The sequence below is a fragment of the Leiobunum rupestre genome, chromosome 10 (assembly GCF_980474605.1).
Source record: "Leiobunum rupestre chromosome 10, qqLeiRupe1.1.hap1, whole genome shotgun sequence".
In the NCBI taxonomy this organism is placed as follows: domain Eukaryota; kingdom Metazoa; phylum Arthropoda; class Arachnida; order Opiliones; family Sclerosomatidae; genus Leiobunum; species Leiobunum rupestre.
Window position 1 is genome coordinate 24,292,545 of NC_143393.1, and position 16,911 is coordinate 24,309,455.

A 16,911-nucleotide genomic window follows, 5' to 3' on the forward strand; every position below is an offset into this window, starting at 1 on the left:
AAAACCAGTTTAGCGGGCTGGTCACTGACAAGGAGAGTACCCGAGGTGTTTATTGCCGATTTAGTTCAAAGTCGGCCGTAATGTGGATCTATATGAGATATGAAATTTCCCAAAAGGAGACGTTGCACTACCCATTTGATTTGCCATGGCAACCGAAAATGTTTTTGACCACTTACAACCAAAATAAGATTTTTCCCTTATTTTACCCAAAATTTTTTAAAAATTTACCCTAAAAATGTTTCAATTTACCCAAACTTGAGGAAATTTACCTAAATGTGGTCCAAATTACACATTTCGTGATTTTCAAAATTTTTCAAAATTTTCGTATGAAACCGAGAAAATCCCATGCTTTTTTAAATGGAGATTTTATTGTTTTAAGTGATCAAAAACATTTTCGGTTGCTATAGCAAAACGAATGGGTAGTGCAACGTCTCCTTTTGGGAAATTTCGTATCTCATATAGGCCTACATTACGCCAGACTTTGAACAAAATCGGCAATAAACACCTCGCTTCATTCTAATCACTAACGTCGTAAATTCGTTTAATAAATTAACTTTTATGATGGACTTAAATGTACAAATTGTTTATCTACTTTAATCTTTAATTTATTGGTAGTGGATAAATTTCGATACGGTAATTAAAAAATTTTATTACTGTAATTTAATAAGAAATTTTGAGAAAGTCGTAATTTAATAAGAAATTTCGAGATAGTGGTACTTTAATAACAAATTTCGAGAAAGTGGTAATTTAATAAGAAATTTAGAGAAAGTGGTAATTTAATAAAAACTTTGGGGAATGTGGTACTTTAATAAGAAGTGTCGAGAAAGTGGTAATTTAATAAGAAATTTCGAGATAGTGGTAATTTAATAAGAAATTTCGAGAAAGTGGTAATTTAATAAGAAATTTAGAGAAAGTGGTAATTTAATAAAAACTTTGGGGAATGTGGTACTTTAATAAGAAGTGTCGAGAAAGTGGTAATTTAATAAGAAATTTCGAGATAGTGGTAATTTTATAAGAAATTTCGAAAAAGTAAAAATTTATTATAAAATTTCGGGAAAATTTAAATTTTTAAAGACATTTCGAGAAAGTGATACATTATGGAACCTATGAGCAACAAGCACAGCACCCCACGCATAGAATGATGTATTGGTACCCCGCCGTTCCGCTAGGCACTACGGCGGTCTACAAGTTAATCAGGCTGGGACAAAAGTGCACGTTGCGAAACAAACGTCCTCATCATGGCCCAACAAAAGGCGACACCATGGGTCTGCCCGAGAACCCATCTTCGTTCAGCTGATGGCTAGAGTGACCTAATTCTTCCACCGCAACTACCATCCCCGATAAGGTTATCAAATGACAGGTATGGAGCGAAGCATCGCGCGAGCCCAAAATCCGAGCCCAGCAAACACCGACAATACCCGACACCCCAAGAGTGGACCAAGCAAAGGGGCCGATGTGACCTGACGCGCAAACCCAGAAATCAAGCCCGGCAGCCGCGAACGACATCAGTGACCCCATTAAGGACAATCCGGATAGGGACAGCACCCCACACATAAGGTTATGTATTTGTACCCCGCCGTTCCGCTGGGCACTACGGCGGCACACAAGACAAAGAGTCATGCCGGACAAAAATGCACTTTGCGAAACAAACGTTCGGCCAGTGACAGCCATAAAGACAGGCTCACATATGGCAAACAAACGCCCTCATCATGGCCCAACAAAAGGCGACACCATGGGCTGCCCTAATTCCCACCCTCGCACAGCTGAGGACTAGAGTGACTTCCTCTTCCACCGCAATTATCCTCCCCAGTAGGATATTGAATGCCGAGTATGGAACACCCCCGAGGTCCCAGTGACCCAGCGCCCCGAGCACGTGACACCCCAAGGACTCCAGTGACCCAGCAAACCGGGTGTGGACCGCCCCCAAGAGCCCCGCGACTCCGAACGCCGGGTGTGGAGCCAATCAAGAGTTCCAGTGACCCCATCAAACCACTGGATAGGAACAGTGTACCTGTGCAAATCAGCCGCAGGTTATTAGCCATACGTTGCCCGGCTCTCGCCACGAGGAGGCTTTGCAGTCAGGATTTAAGAGAGCACCCCACACAAGGAGAACGCGGATTTAAGATGCCTCACAGTAGAGAGCTGTAAAGACCAAATTTACTCATACTGTACCTATCTGTTTCCGAAACGCCGAGCTAAATACACCTCCGATTCCGCTCCGAGACTCTTCAAGTCACTGCCGATGAAGCTACGAAATTTTGCGTATTTTATAAACCCTTCCAATTCCACTCCGAGTCTCCGAAATAAATACACCCCACCGATATCGCTCCGAAATTTTGCTTATTTTATAAACCCTTCCAATTCCACTCCGACATAAATACACCCCACCGATATCGCTCCGAAATTTTGCTTATTTTATAAACCCTTCCAATTCCACTCCGACATAAATACACCCCACCGATATCGCTCCAAAATTTTGCTCATTTTATAAACCCTTCCAATTCCACTCCGACATAAATACACCCCACCGATATCGCTCCGAAATTTTGCTATTTTATAAACCCTTCCAATTCCACTCCGACAGAAATACACCCCACCGATATCGCTCCGAAATTTTGCTTATTTTATAAACCCTTCCAATTCCACTCCGACATAAATACACCACACCGATATCGCTCCGAAATTTTGCTCATTTTATAAACCCTTCCAATTCCGATCCGACATAAATACACCCCACCTATATCGCTCCGAAATAATACACCCCACCTATATCGCTCCGAAATTTTGCACATTTTATAAACCCTTCCGATTTCAATCCGACATAAATACACCCCACCGATATCGCTCCGACGTTTTGCGCATTTTATAAACCCTTCCGATTTCACTCCGAGTCTCCGAAATAAATACACCCCACCGATATCGCTCCGAAATTTGGCTTATTTTATAAACCCTTCCAATTCCACTCCGACATAAATACACCCCACCGATATCGCTCCGAAATTTTGCTTATTTTATAAACCCTTCCAATTCCACTCCGACATAAATACACCCCACCAATATCGCTCCGAAATTTTGCTTATTTTATAAACCCTTCCAATTCCACTCCGACATAAATACACCCCACCGATATCGCTCCGAAATTTTGCTTATTTTATAAACCCTTCCAATTCCACTCCGACATAAATACACCCCACCGATATCGCTCCGAAATTTTGCTTATTTTATAAACCCTTCCAATTCCACTCCGACATAAATACACCCCACCGATATCGCTCCGAAATTTTGCTATTTTATAAACCCTTCCAATTCCACTCCGACAGAAATACACCCCACCTATATCGCTCCGAAATAATACACCCCACCTATATCGCTCCGAAATTTTGCACATTTTATAAACCCTTCCGATTTCACTCCGACATAAATACACCCCACCGATATCGCTCCGACGTTTTGCGCATTTTATAAACCCTTCCGATTTCACTCCGAGTCTCCGAAATAAATACACCCCACCGATATCGCTCCGAAATTTGGCTTATTTTATAAACCCTTCCAATTCCACTCCGACATAAATACACCCCACCGATATCGCTCCGAAATTTTGCTATTTTATAAACCCTTCCAATTCCACTCCGACAGAAATACACCCCACCTATATCGCTCCGAAATAAATACACCCCACCGATATCGCTCCGAAATTTGGCTTATTTTATAAACCCTTCCAATTCCACTCCGACATAAATACACCCCACCGATATCGCTCCGAAATTTTGCTTATTTTATAAACCCTTCCAATTCCACTCCGACATAAATACACCCCACCGATATCGCTCCGAAATTTTGCTTATTTTATAAACCCTTCCAATTCCACTCCGACATAAATACACCCCACCGATATCGCTCCGAAATTTTGCTTATTTTATAAACCCTTCCAATTCCACTCCGACATAAATACACCCCACCGATATCGCTCCGAAATTTGGCTTATTTTATAAACCCTTCCAATTCCACTCCGACATAAATACACCCCACCGATATCGCTCCGAAATTTTGCTTATTTTATAAACCCTTCCAATTCCACTCCGACATAAATACACCCCACCGATATCGCTCCGAAATTTTGCTTATTTTATAAACCCTTCCAATTCCACTCCGACATAAATACACCCCACCGATATCGCTCCGAAATTTTGCTTATTTTATAAACCCTTCCAATTCCACTCCGACATAAATACACCCCACCGATATCGCTCCGAAATTTTGCTATTTTATAAACCCTTCCAATTCCACTCCGACATAAATACACCCCACCGATATCGCTCCGAAATTTTGCTTATTTTATAAACCCTTCCAATTCCACTCCGACATAAATACACCACACCGATATCGCTCCGAAATTTTGCTCATTTTATAAACCCTTCCAATTCCGATCCGACATAAATACACCCCACCTATATCGCTCCGAAATAATACACCCCACCTATATCGCTCCGAAATTTTGCACATTTTATAAACCCTTCCGATTTCACTCCGACATAAATACACCCCACCGATATCGCTCCGACGTTTTGCGCATTTTATAAACCCTTCCGATTTCACTCCGAGTTTCCGAAATAAATACACCCCACCGATATCGCTCCGAAATTTTGCTTATTTTATAAACCCTTCCAATTCCACTCCGACATAAATACACCCCACCGATATCGCTCCGAAATTTTGCTCATTTTATAAACCCTTCCAATTCCGATCCGACATAAATACACCCCACCTATATCGCTCCGAAATTTTGCACATTTTATAAACCCTTCCGATTTCACTCCGACATAAATACACCCCACCGATATCGCTCCGACGTTTTGCGCATTTTATAAACCCTTCCAATTCCGATCCGACATAAATACACCCCACCTATATCGCTCCGAAATAATACACCCCACCTATATCGCTCCGAAATTTTGCACATTTTATAAACCCTTCCGATTTCACTCCGACACAAATACACCCCACCGATATCGCTCCGACGTTTTGCCCATTTTATAAACCCTTCCGATTTCACTCCGACATAAATACACCCCACCGATTTCGCGGTTTGTAAAATGCTTATTATCTACTTTTTCGGTTTCCGATTTGTTTCCTTTTTTAAAACCTATTAAATATGAATTACTAAGTTTTGGCAAGACCTTTATATAGCAGAGAATTGGATTGAGAAATTAAAGCGAGCACAACTATTTTCATATTTATACTTTTTACAAATCAAATACAGTTTTAAATATTTGACGAAAATAGATTTATCGATTTATATTCGTTTTTCTTTCGTCTAAGACCTTCTTCTAACCAATGTTCCATTTCGATTTTTAAATACCAACGACTAACCTAATGACGAGAGAGAGAGAGAGAGAGAGAGAGAGAGAGAGAGAGAGAGAGAGAGAGAGAGAGAGAGAGGAGATTGTATAATCTCTAGCACCCAGCCTTTCTAGAAAAATCTAGACAGATGACAAACTTTAAGAAATCGCGCGTGCGCGAGTAACACAATTAACAAGCTCAAGGGACCCCACGAATAGTGAAGTTTTTCTGATAAATATTAAATGGCCTACAAAAATTCCGAATATTTCCGTATCCGAAATCTTTTTATTTTTTCTTTCTGAATTCCGACCGAAACGAAAAGTAATAAGAAATTTTCATCAGTTTCCATTTTTTTTTCCACTGAAAAATAATTTGGCTCCCATCGAAATTTTTCGGAACATGGTCTCTCGATTTTATAGAAACCTCGATTAAATTCCTTGATAATTTTCAATCAATTTATTTGGATTTGCTTCCACAAGATTAGAATAAACTAACAGCCAGCTAAGCGAATAACCTAGGCACATAGTGACTTGTAAAGCCAATTATTTCCAGTATTTCTCAAATATTTCCGGTATAACTCAAATATTTCCGGTATAACTCAAATATTTCCGGTATTTCTCAAATATTTCCAATATTTCCGATAATTTTAATATTTCCGATATTTCTCAAATATTTCCAGTATTTCTCAATTTTTTTCCGGTATTTCTCAAGTATTTCCGATATTTCTCAAATATTTCCAGTATTTCTCAATTTTTTTCCGGTATTTCTCAAATATTTCCAATATTTCCGATAATTTTAATATTTCCGATAATTTTAATATTTCCGATATTTCTCAAATATTTCCAGTATTTCTCAATTATTTCCGGTATTTCTCAAATATTTCCAATATTTCCGATATTTCTCAAATATTTCCAGTATTTCACAATTATTTCCGGTATTTCCCAAGTATTTCCGATATTTCCAATAATTTTAATATATCGGATATTTCTCAAATATTTCCAGTATTTCTCAAACATTTCCGGTATTTCTCAAATATTTCTCAAATATTTCCGATATTTCTCAAATATTTCCGATATTTCTCAAATATTTCCGATATTTCTCAAATATTTCCGATATTTCTCAAATATTTCCGATATTTCTCAAATATTTCCGATATTTCTCAAATATTTCCGATATTTCTCAAATATTTCCGATACTTCTAAAATATTTCCGATGTTTCTTAAATATTTCCGATATCTCTCAAATATTTCCGATATCTCTCAAATATTTTCGATATTTCTCAAATATTTCCGATATTTCTCAAATATTTCCGATACTTCTAAAATATTTCCGATACTTCTAAAATATTTCCGATACTTCTAAAATATTTCCGATATTTCTTAAATATTTCCGATATCTCTCAAATATTTCCGATATTTCTCAAATATTTCCGATATATTTCAAATATTTCCGATATTTCTTTGGATTTCTCGAGATTTCTAATATTTCTCGTGGATTTCTAATATTTCCTATATTTCTTGTGGATTTCTAGATTTCAGGAAATAATTATTTTGATTTCTCGCTATTTGTACACCATATTTCTTAAGTGGCTACCCCCTCGATATCTGACCTGAATAATCTGAACCGTTGGCGTTGGAAGTACTAGCACTATAATCTTGTTGGATAGTTTGGTCTAATTATTTCGAAATCTTCTTTACGTCGAATCCATTTTGTTTGGGACTGGGCTCATCTTGTTTGGCAAGTCGCGGCATTTGGAAACCCGCCATATTCGCGCCAAAGCATTAGCGTCCCGCCTGGCTAACCCGGACTATCATTGGTGGAATGTCACATTCCCAAATTGATACACTTTTACGCGTGACGTCCAAAGTTGTACCATGAAAATAAGAAGCTTTTCGATGTAGCGATGAAGAAACAAATCTGTACTTCTGTCAAGCCGGTAGATCCGCTTTCGTCAATTAACGCCTCTCTTTATCAACAATTTCACGTTGTTTATTTTTCTTATACACTGCATGGTCCAAAGGCGTCATAGCTCTTTGGATCAAAATCCGTTTAGTAAATCTGCGATGACAACGTGATCTCGTAAAGACATTAAATATAGCGTAGAATTGGTAGCGTGACGCAACAGTGGCGTGAGAGCAAACGGATGCAACATTGAGAGGATGATTTCCCGCGTGGTTTGTAAGACTCTGTTTCTCTACGTCATTATATCATCGCTGCCTTGCTTGTACGTTGAATATATTGAAAATTTAATCCCGCTATCCATTACAGTAACGTAACGTTCCAGTATGACGACAAAACGAAATGGTCGTGGACATCGATCGACATTAGCTCCGTGACGTGACGAAACCTCGACTACTGTAACGCAAAGAGCGTTGTGATTATATTTTTTAGTTTTACTAAAAAACGATACAGAGCTAATAGTTGAAAACATACTTCTCGCTAAGAATTGGATATTTTCAGATAGCATTACACGCGCAGGGGTCATGAGATGAAACGAAACTCAATGACCTTGAACCATGTCCTCAAGGTCAATCAAAAACTATCTCGAGAACCGTTGGGTTTAGAGACTCCGTTTCAATTAGAAAGGTGTGCGCAATCGCATTTTATATCCAAGTAGCTATGAAACGATGTAAATTGGCCAATAGGAAGCCAAGAAAATAAACACCAAAAACAAGAAGGTCATAATTAGTATCCATCTACCAATCTTTGGCAGTTTTATTCACTTGAGACATGTACCCACGCAGGCTACTGTGGATTTTTCTCGTCCACATTTCCGCATTTTAACCAAATCCCCCTCAGTCCTCAATTTCAAATACTATTGTCCAATAAATGTTAGAGAATTTCAAAGTGTCCATTTCAACAAGAAAAGACACACAAACGCTTTTGTTAAAAACGTTTTGAAGAGCGATTTTTACTTGAGAAGCTTAGCTCTGAATATTTTATTCCAAGAGTTTTCGTACCGTTCCTTTAGATTATTTAAAACTAAATTCTAATATTAATGTTAAATACGTTTATTAATATAAATTGACATATTTTGCTGTATAAGAAGTATGTTTCTTAAGAATTTCGAGTAATTTTCTTCACAGGTTCACGCGCGAATTCTCGACAAAACTTTCTTGAAATTTGTGAACAAAAAAGCAACGATGTTTTGCGAACCACACTCGATAACTATGCTCACCGACAAATTTAAATTCGGGAGAGTTAGAGAAAGGACGACTTTATGACGTAGAGGAAGTGAATGTTCTACAAATAGGGGGAAGGGTATTTTCACCCCCAGACTTTGACAATCGACATATTATTACAAAATATTATATATTCAGTTGTAGAGGTCAGGGACGGTTAACCATTATCTATGATTAAATTGATTTTTAGGGAAAAAAATATAAACAAAGAAATTTACCGGTTAATATTTCGGAAAATGATTAAAAAACATGTATTATTCGTAAAATTTGAGCTTTTTATCGAAAAAAACGTCGTTTTTCTGATTAATTTTACAAATTTATCAAAAAATTAATCGGATAATACAGAAATATAAATTACTTGATCAAAACGTTTTACGAATAATTCTGAGTGCTTTATCTATTGAATAAAAGTTAACCATCCCCGACCTCTCAGTTGCAGCAAAGATAATTTAAACTCGTACCCTAGATTAGAATACTGAAAGCTTTCCCATTGACGGTTTTGTTACGAAGCGTTTACCCTTTTCCGACACGTGACCTCAGAAAAATCGGGCTCTATCGGTTGCGGTAAGGCGCAAACCATGGAGTTCCAGCGGGAAGTGGTAACGCTATCGGCAACGCGCTAGAGAGTGATTTCAAATATAGGGTACGAGTTTAAATTATCTTTGGTTGCAGGTTAAGAAAGGCCAAATATCTAGTACCTTTGACGAAAAGGAATTTCCGGTAAATCGGCGGCGGAAATTTCGAATTTGGCATGTTTACGGTTGAATTTATAAATATACTCGCGCGCGCGATATAATTTTGGAAAATACCGACAATTGCGTTATATTTCAAAATGATAATTAATTAATTAACATAGATAAGATTTAAAAACAATTGTAATAACTAATTTTTAGTGCTACCAGTGAGGCATACCTAAAAAATCCGGTTTGGCGAGTCCAGGGTAAGTATAGAACGGGTATTGCCGAGGTTACCAAGTTGACGTTCATAAAAGCACGATTTTATGATTGTTTAGGAGCGTAATACTAAAAATACACTATAATGAAGCTTAAAAATAATAATCAACATTAAATATATATTGATCACTTTGAAATTTTCGCAATAGACATTTCTAAAATGGATTAGTATAACACGTGCGGGAGCCTTTATGAATTCAACCGAAAATAGGCGAAATTCGAAATTCCCGCCGCCGATTTACCGGAAAGATGAGCTAGTATATCTTTGCACCAAATTTATTAGATATTTAGCCTTTCTCAACCTGCAACTGAGTATATGAAGCCAATAAAAAGTATTCTTTCCAAATAAATGTGTATTTTTTATAATTTTTACCTCTCCGAGGGGACTTTGTACCCTAGGACGGGTTATACAACCTCCGTGTCTGTCTGTCAGGCCTGCGAACGCGTTCACATTTTCGGGGCAAAGGGTAATCAGTTTCTTAGAATCAGGGAAAAGGTTTTTCCAAAAGCGCCCTCTTTTAGTATAATTTTTTAATCGGCCGGGATTCGAACCCGAGCCCTCTTGTACGACAGGTGAGCGTTCTACCGCAGAACCACGGATAAAGTTACGCTTCACTGATAATTAAAAACTCTTCCGATGAGAGGTATATTTTGGCTTGCCAACTTGTTAATTTGTATTTTTGGCCTGTCGATACAATTTCGGTATTTTTGCAGCTCCATTGATAGACGAGCTTGAATAGTACCAGAAGTTTATAACATATCTCTTAAGAGATAAGTAGTAACGATATAGTCTATTATAGCTTATTATACTCTCATATAAATTATGGAACGATAACGTGGGGAAATACGTCTAAACATAATTGAAACCAATTACAAATACTTCAAAAAAGGGTTCTCAGAACCATTTATAATGTAGACTGGTTACACCCAACAAAACAACTGTTTCAAAAAAGTAAACTTTTAAATATTGAGCAGATATGCAATTATAGTAATTTACTTTTAATTTTTAAAAACATAACTTATCAAAACCCTCCTTTATTCCAGACAGTTAAAAAAAATCTATAACTATATAGAACCAATAATATTTTAATTTTACCCCAATGTAACCAACGAAAAAAAATTGTTATATTTTTTATTACGGTGTAAAATTATATAACTCACTATATGAAAAAATCCAAGAATGCAGGACTCTTCACGCGGTTAAAACGTTTTTTAAATTGTAAATTATGTTAAATAATATGTTTTAATAATGTTGTTTTTGTGTTATTATTATTATTATTATTCTTTTGTTTTGTTTATCTAATTTTAATATTATACAATTGTTCTTTCAAATGATAAGCAATTATTTTTTGTTATTCCAATTGAAATACAAGTTTAAAAGCTAGGGCTATAAGTTGATAATCGACTTGACCCTTAACACTAAAAAATTAAACATCATATTAATAAATAAATTTATCACAATGGGGATGTAAAAAGAAACCTTTAGCCGTTCTTAGCGTGACCAAGCTAGAAGTAAATTAGCTAAGTAATATAATAATAATAATATTCATCTAGGCTAATACCCAAGGCACCCTCTTAGGCCTAAGTCATCAAGCGACTTTTGAAGCCATTAATTCAGGTGGCCTGGTTGCAATGCGTAGGAGGGTTGTGGCATGCTCTTCATGCCACGTGAGCCAACAGCTCCCTACACTAACTATTACCGTTAACCTCAACAAGTTTTTAAGTTCACACGTAAGCGGTAGAAAATGGTTTGAATTAGTTTAAAACTATTTAGCCTGGTTCACACAACTCCTTCGAAACGATTTGAATCGATATCAAGGCAAAGTGTGAACGCGGCTATTTTTATTTTATTGGTAGTCGGGACAACGTATTTAGTCTTTTAGTAGTCTTGACGACCCGCGATTCACGTCGTCTAATTGGAGGACCAAAATACAGCTCGAAAGTTTCTTCTTAAATCGTCATTGTCGGGTCACGGATCCAGACTCTAAAAACTGGTTTCTCAATTTTAAGAAGCAAGACTTAATGTGCTAATTTTGGAAAATATTTGTGTCGCTGCCCACTGCAATTTTTTAATTGCTTCTTGACTTGCCTTTGAAGAATTCCATTGCGGTGAGATTCAAAAGGTACTGAGATGGAGATTCTACTTCTAAAAAAAATTTGGTTGTTCCATTTCTAGGTAGACCGAGTAGACAACGGCTCGCGGTCGTTGTCGAATTGAAGTTCCAACGAAATACACTTTTGTTAAGAGAAGCAATTTGTGCGCAACCTAAGAATGCTCATCAGCGAAAGCAGAGAGAGGTTTATATTAAATAAAATGAAATAAATTAAATGTAGCTCTTTCCAACACAAGATTGAGTTTAATTAGTACCATATTGAGTTATGTAAGAGTAAGAGAGGATGACTTTAAAGCTACATTTGACTGCCACGATCACCATTTCACTTTCCATTTGCGTGCTCAGATCTGCTCCGATAAATTTCCGGGTGTTCCATTCAACTGCTCTCCGTGGACAATTTTTCGCGTGTTCAAACGCGCTTGGTCCCCTTCGGAGCAAATTATTCGCGTGTTCCAACGCGCCCGGTCTTCTTCGGAACAAAATATTCGAGTGTTCCAACGCGCTCGGTCCCCTTCGGAACAAATTATTCGCGTGTTCCAACGCGCTTGGTCCCCTTCGGAGCAAATTATTCGCGTGTTCCAACGCGCCCGGTCTCCTTCGGAGCAAATTATGCGCGTGTTCCAACGCGCTCGGTACCCTTCGGAACAAATTATTCGCGTGTTCCAACGCGCTCGGTCTCCTTCGGAGCAAATTAATCGCGTGTTCCAACGCGCTTGGTCCCCTTCGGAGCAAATTATTCGCGTGTTCCAACGCGCCCGGTCTCCTTCGAAGCAAATTATGCGCGTGTTCCAACGCGCTCGGTACCCTTCGGAACAAATTATTCGCGTGTTCCAACGCGCTCGGTCTCCTTCGGAGCAAATTAATCGCGTGTTCCAACGCGCTTGGTCCCCTTCGGAGCAAATTATTCGCGTGTTCCAACGCGCTCGGTCTCCTTCGGAACAAATTATTCGCGTGTTCCAACGCGCTTGGTCCCCTTTGGAGCAAATTATTCGCGTGTTCCAACGCGCCCGGTCTTCTTCGGAACAAAATATTCGCGTGTTCCAACGCGCCCGGTCCCCTTCGGAGTAAATTATTCGCGTGTTCCAACGCACTCGGTCCCCTCCGAAGAAAATTATTCGCGTGTTCCAACGCGCTTGGTCCCCTTCGGAGCAAATTATTCGCGTGTTCCAACGCGCCCGGTCTCCTTCGGAGCAAATTATTCGCGTGTTCCAACGCGCCCGGTCTCCTTCGGAGCAAATTATTCGCGTGTTCCAACGCGCTCGGTCTCCTTCGGAGCAAATTATTCGCGTGTTCCAACGCGCCCGGTCTCCTTCGGAGCAAATTATTCGCGTGTTCCAACGCGCTCGGTCTCCTTCGGAGCAAATTAATCGCGTGTTCCAACGCGCTTGGTCCCCTTTGGAGCAAATTATTCGCGTGTTCCAACGCGCCCGGTCTTCTTCGGAACAAAATATTCGCGTGTTCCAACGCGCCAGGTCCCCTTCGAAGTAAATTATTCGCGTGTTCCAACGCACTCGGTCCCCTCCGAAGAAAATTATTCGCGTGTTCCAACGCGCTTGGTCCCCTTCGGAGCAAATTATTCGCGTGTTCCAACGCGCCCGGTCTCCTTCGGAGCAAATTATTCGCGTGTTCCAACGCGCCCGGTCTCCTTCGGAGCAAATTATTCGCGTGTTCCAACGCGCTCGGTCTCCTTCGGAGTAAATTATTCGCGTGTTCCTACGCGCTCGGTCCCCTCCGAAGAAAATTATTCGCGTGTTCCAACGTGCTTGGTCCCCTTCGGAGCAAATTATTCGCGTGTTCCAACGCGCCCAGTCTCCTTCGGAGCAAATTATTCGCGTGTTCCAACGCGCTCGGTACCCTTCGGAACAAATTATTCGCGTGTTCCAACGCGCTCGGTCTCCTTCGGAGCAAATTAATCGCGTGTTCCAACGCGCTTGGTCCCCTTCGGAGCAAATTATTCGCGTGTTCCAACGCGCCCGGTCTCCTTCGGAGCAAATTATTCGCGTGTTCCAACGCGCTCGGTCTCCTTCGGAGCAAATTAATCGCGTGTTCCAACGCGCTTGGTCCCCTTCGGAGCAAATTATTCGCGTGTTCCAACGCGCCCGGTCTCCTTCGGAGCAAATTATTCGCGTGTTCCAACGCGCCCGGTCTCCTTCGGAGCAAATTATTTGCGTGTTCCAACGCGCTCGGTCTCCTTCGGAGCAAATTTTTCGCGTGTTCCAACGCGCTCGGTCTCCTTCGGAGCAAATTATTCGCGTGTTCCAACGTGCTCGGTCTCCTTCGGAGCAAATTATTCGCGTGTTCCAACGCGCTCGGTCTCCTTCGGAGCAAATTTTTCGCGTGTTCCAACGCGCTCGGTCTCCTTCGGAGCAAATTTTTCGCGTGTTCCAACGTGCTCGGTCTCCTTCGGAGCAAATTATTCGCGTGTTCCAACGCGCTCGGTCTCCTTCGGAGCAAATTTTTCGCGTGTTCCAACGCGCTCGGTCTCCTTCGGAGCAAATTTTTCGCGTGTTCCAACGCGCTCGGTACCCTTCGGAACAAATTATTCGCGTGTTCCAACGCGCTCGGTCTCCTTCGGAGCAAATTAATCGCGTGTTCCAACGCGCTTGGTCCCCTTCGGAGCAAATTATTCGCGTGTTCCAACGCGCTTGGTCTCCTTCGGAGCAAATTAATCGCGTGTTCCAACGCGCTTGGTCCCCTTTGGAGCAAATTATTCGCGTGTTCCAACGCGCCCGGTCTTCTTCGGAACAAAATATTCGCGTGTTCCAACGCGCCAGGTCCCCTTCGAAGTAAATTATTCGCGTGTTCCAACGCACTCGGTCCCCTCCGAAGAAAATTATTCGCGTGTTCCAACGCGCTTGGTCCCCTTCGGAGCAAATTATTCGCGTGTTCCAACGCGCCCGGTCTCCTTCGGAGCAAATTATTCGCGTGTTCCAACGCGCCCGGTCTCCTTCGGAGCAAATTATTCGCGTGTTCCAACGCGCTCGGTCTCCTTCGGAGTAAATTATTCGCGTGTTCCTACGCGCTCGGTCCCCTCCGAAGAAAATTATTCGCGTGTTCCAACGTGCTTGGTCCCCTTCGGAGCAAATTATTCGCGTGTTCCAACGCGCCCAGTCTCCTTCGGAGCAAATTATTCGCGTGTTCCAACGCGCTCGGTACCCTTCGGAACAAATTATTCGCGTGTTCCAACGCGCTCGGTCTCCTTCGGAGCAAATTAATCGCGTGTTCCAACGCGCTTGGTCCCCTTCGGAGCAAATTATTCGCGTGTTCCAACGCGCCCGGTCTCCTTCGGAGCAAATTATTCGCGTGTTCCAACGCGCCCGGTCTCCTTCGGAGCAAATTATTCGCGTGTTCCAACGCGCTCGGTCTCCTTCGGAGCAAATTAATCGCGTGTTCCAACGCGCTTGGTCCCCTTCGGAGCAAATTATTCGCGTGTTCCAACGCGCCCGGTCTCCTTCGGAGCAAATTATTCGCGTGTTCCAACGCGCCCGGTCTCCTTCGGAGCAAATTATTTGCGTGTTCCAACGCGCTCGGTCTCCTTCGGAGCAAATTTTTCGCGTGTTCCAACGCGCTCGGTCTCCTTCGGAGCAAATTATTCGCGTGTTCCAACGTGCTCGGTCTCCTTCGGAGCAAATTATTCGCGTGTTCCAACGCGCTCGGTCTCCTTCGGAGCAAATTTTTCGCGTGTTCCAACGCGCTCGGTCTCCTTCGGAGCAAATTTTTCGCGTGTTCCAACGTGCTCGGTCTCCTTCGGAGCAAATTATTCGCGTGTTCCAACGCGCTCGGTCTCCTTCGGAGCAAATTATTCGCGTGTTCCAACGTGCTCGGTCTCCTTCGGAGCAAATTATTCATGTGTTCCAACGCGCTCGGTCTCCTTCGGAGCAAATTATTTGCGTGTTCCAACGCGCTCGGTCTCCTTCGGAGCAAATTTTTCGCGTGTTCCAACGCGCTCGGTCTCCTTCGGAGCAAATTATTCGCGTGTTCCAACGTGCTCGGTCTCCTTCGGAGCAAATTATTCGCGTGTTCCAACGCGCTCGGTCTCCTTCGGAGCAAATTTTTCGCGTGTTCCAACGCGCTCGGTCTCCTTCGGAGCAAATTTTTCGCGTGTTCCAACGCGCTCGGTACCCTTCGGAACAAATTATTCGCGTGTTCCAACGCGCTCGGTCTCCTTCGGAGCAAATTAATCGCGTGTTCCAACGCGCTTGGTCCCCTTCGGAGCAAATTATTCGCGTGTTCCAACGCGCTTGGTCCCCTTCGGAGCAAATTATTCGCGTGTTCCAACGCGCCCGGTCTCCTTCGGAGCAAATTATTCGCGTGTTCCAACGCGCCCGGTCTCCTTCGGAGCAAATTATTCGCGTGTTCCAACGCGCTCGGTCTCCTTCGGAGCAAATTTTTCGCGTGTTCCAACGCGCTCGGTCTCCTTCGGAGCAAATTATTCGCGTGTTCCAACGCGCTCGGTCTCCTTCGGAGCAAATTATTCGCGTGTTCCAACCCGCTCGGGCCCCTTCGGAGCAAATTATTCGCGTGTTCCAACGCGCCTGGTCTTCTTCGGAACAAAATATTCACGTGTTCCAACGCACTCGGTCCCCTTCGTAGCAAATTATTCGCGTGTTCCAACGCGCTCGGTCCCCTTCGGAGTAAATTATTCGCGTGTTCCAACGCACTCGGTCCCCTCCGAAGAAAATTATTCGCGTGTTCCAACGTGCTTGGTCCCCTTCGGAGCAAATTATTCGCGTGTTCCAACGCGCCCGGTCTTCTTCGGAACAAAATATTCACGTGTTCCAACGCGCTCGGTCCCCTTTGGAGCAAATTATTCGCGTGTTCCAACGCGCTCGGTCCCCTTCGGAGCAGATTAATCGCGTGTTCCAACGCGCTCGGTCCACTTCGGAACAAAATATTCGCGTGTTCCAACGCAGCGAATCTCGCGTAATCAAATGGAAAACGCTCTTAAATAATTCATAAAAACAGAGCTAATAGGGTAGAATCGAAAACTTTGGATGCCATATTTAATATATGGACAGGTGAATATTTGTCGAAAGAAAAGCGGGAAAGGTAATTAGGGAGTAATTAGGGAAAATTGCGAAGTAACGTGATCAAGGGCACCGCCCTAATCGAAAGTTTCCAAACTGCTGGGATCAGAAAGACCACTCCTATTTATCTGTCCTAAATACATTTGGCACTATAGTTAACAATATTCCATCCGCATTCTAGTGAATATATCAAATAACACGCCAAAACTCGCGTACGTCCATGCCACATCACTAATTATTAAAAATGAATAATTTAATTTCGAAAATAATTCTCAGTCGCTTTTTGGAGGTCTTA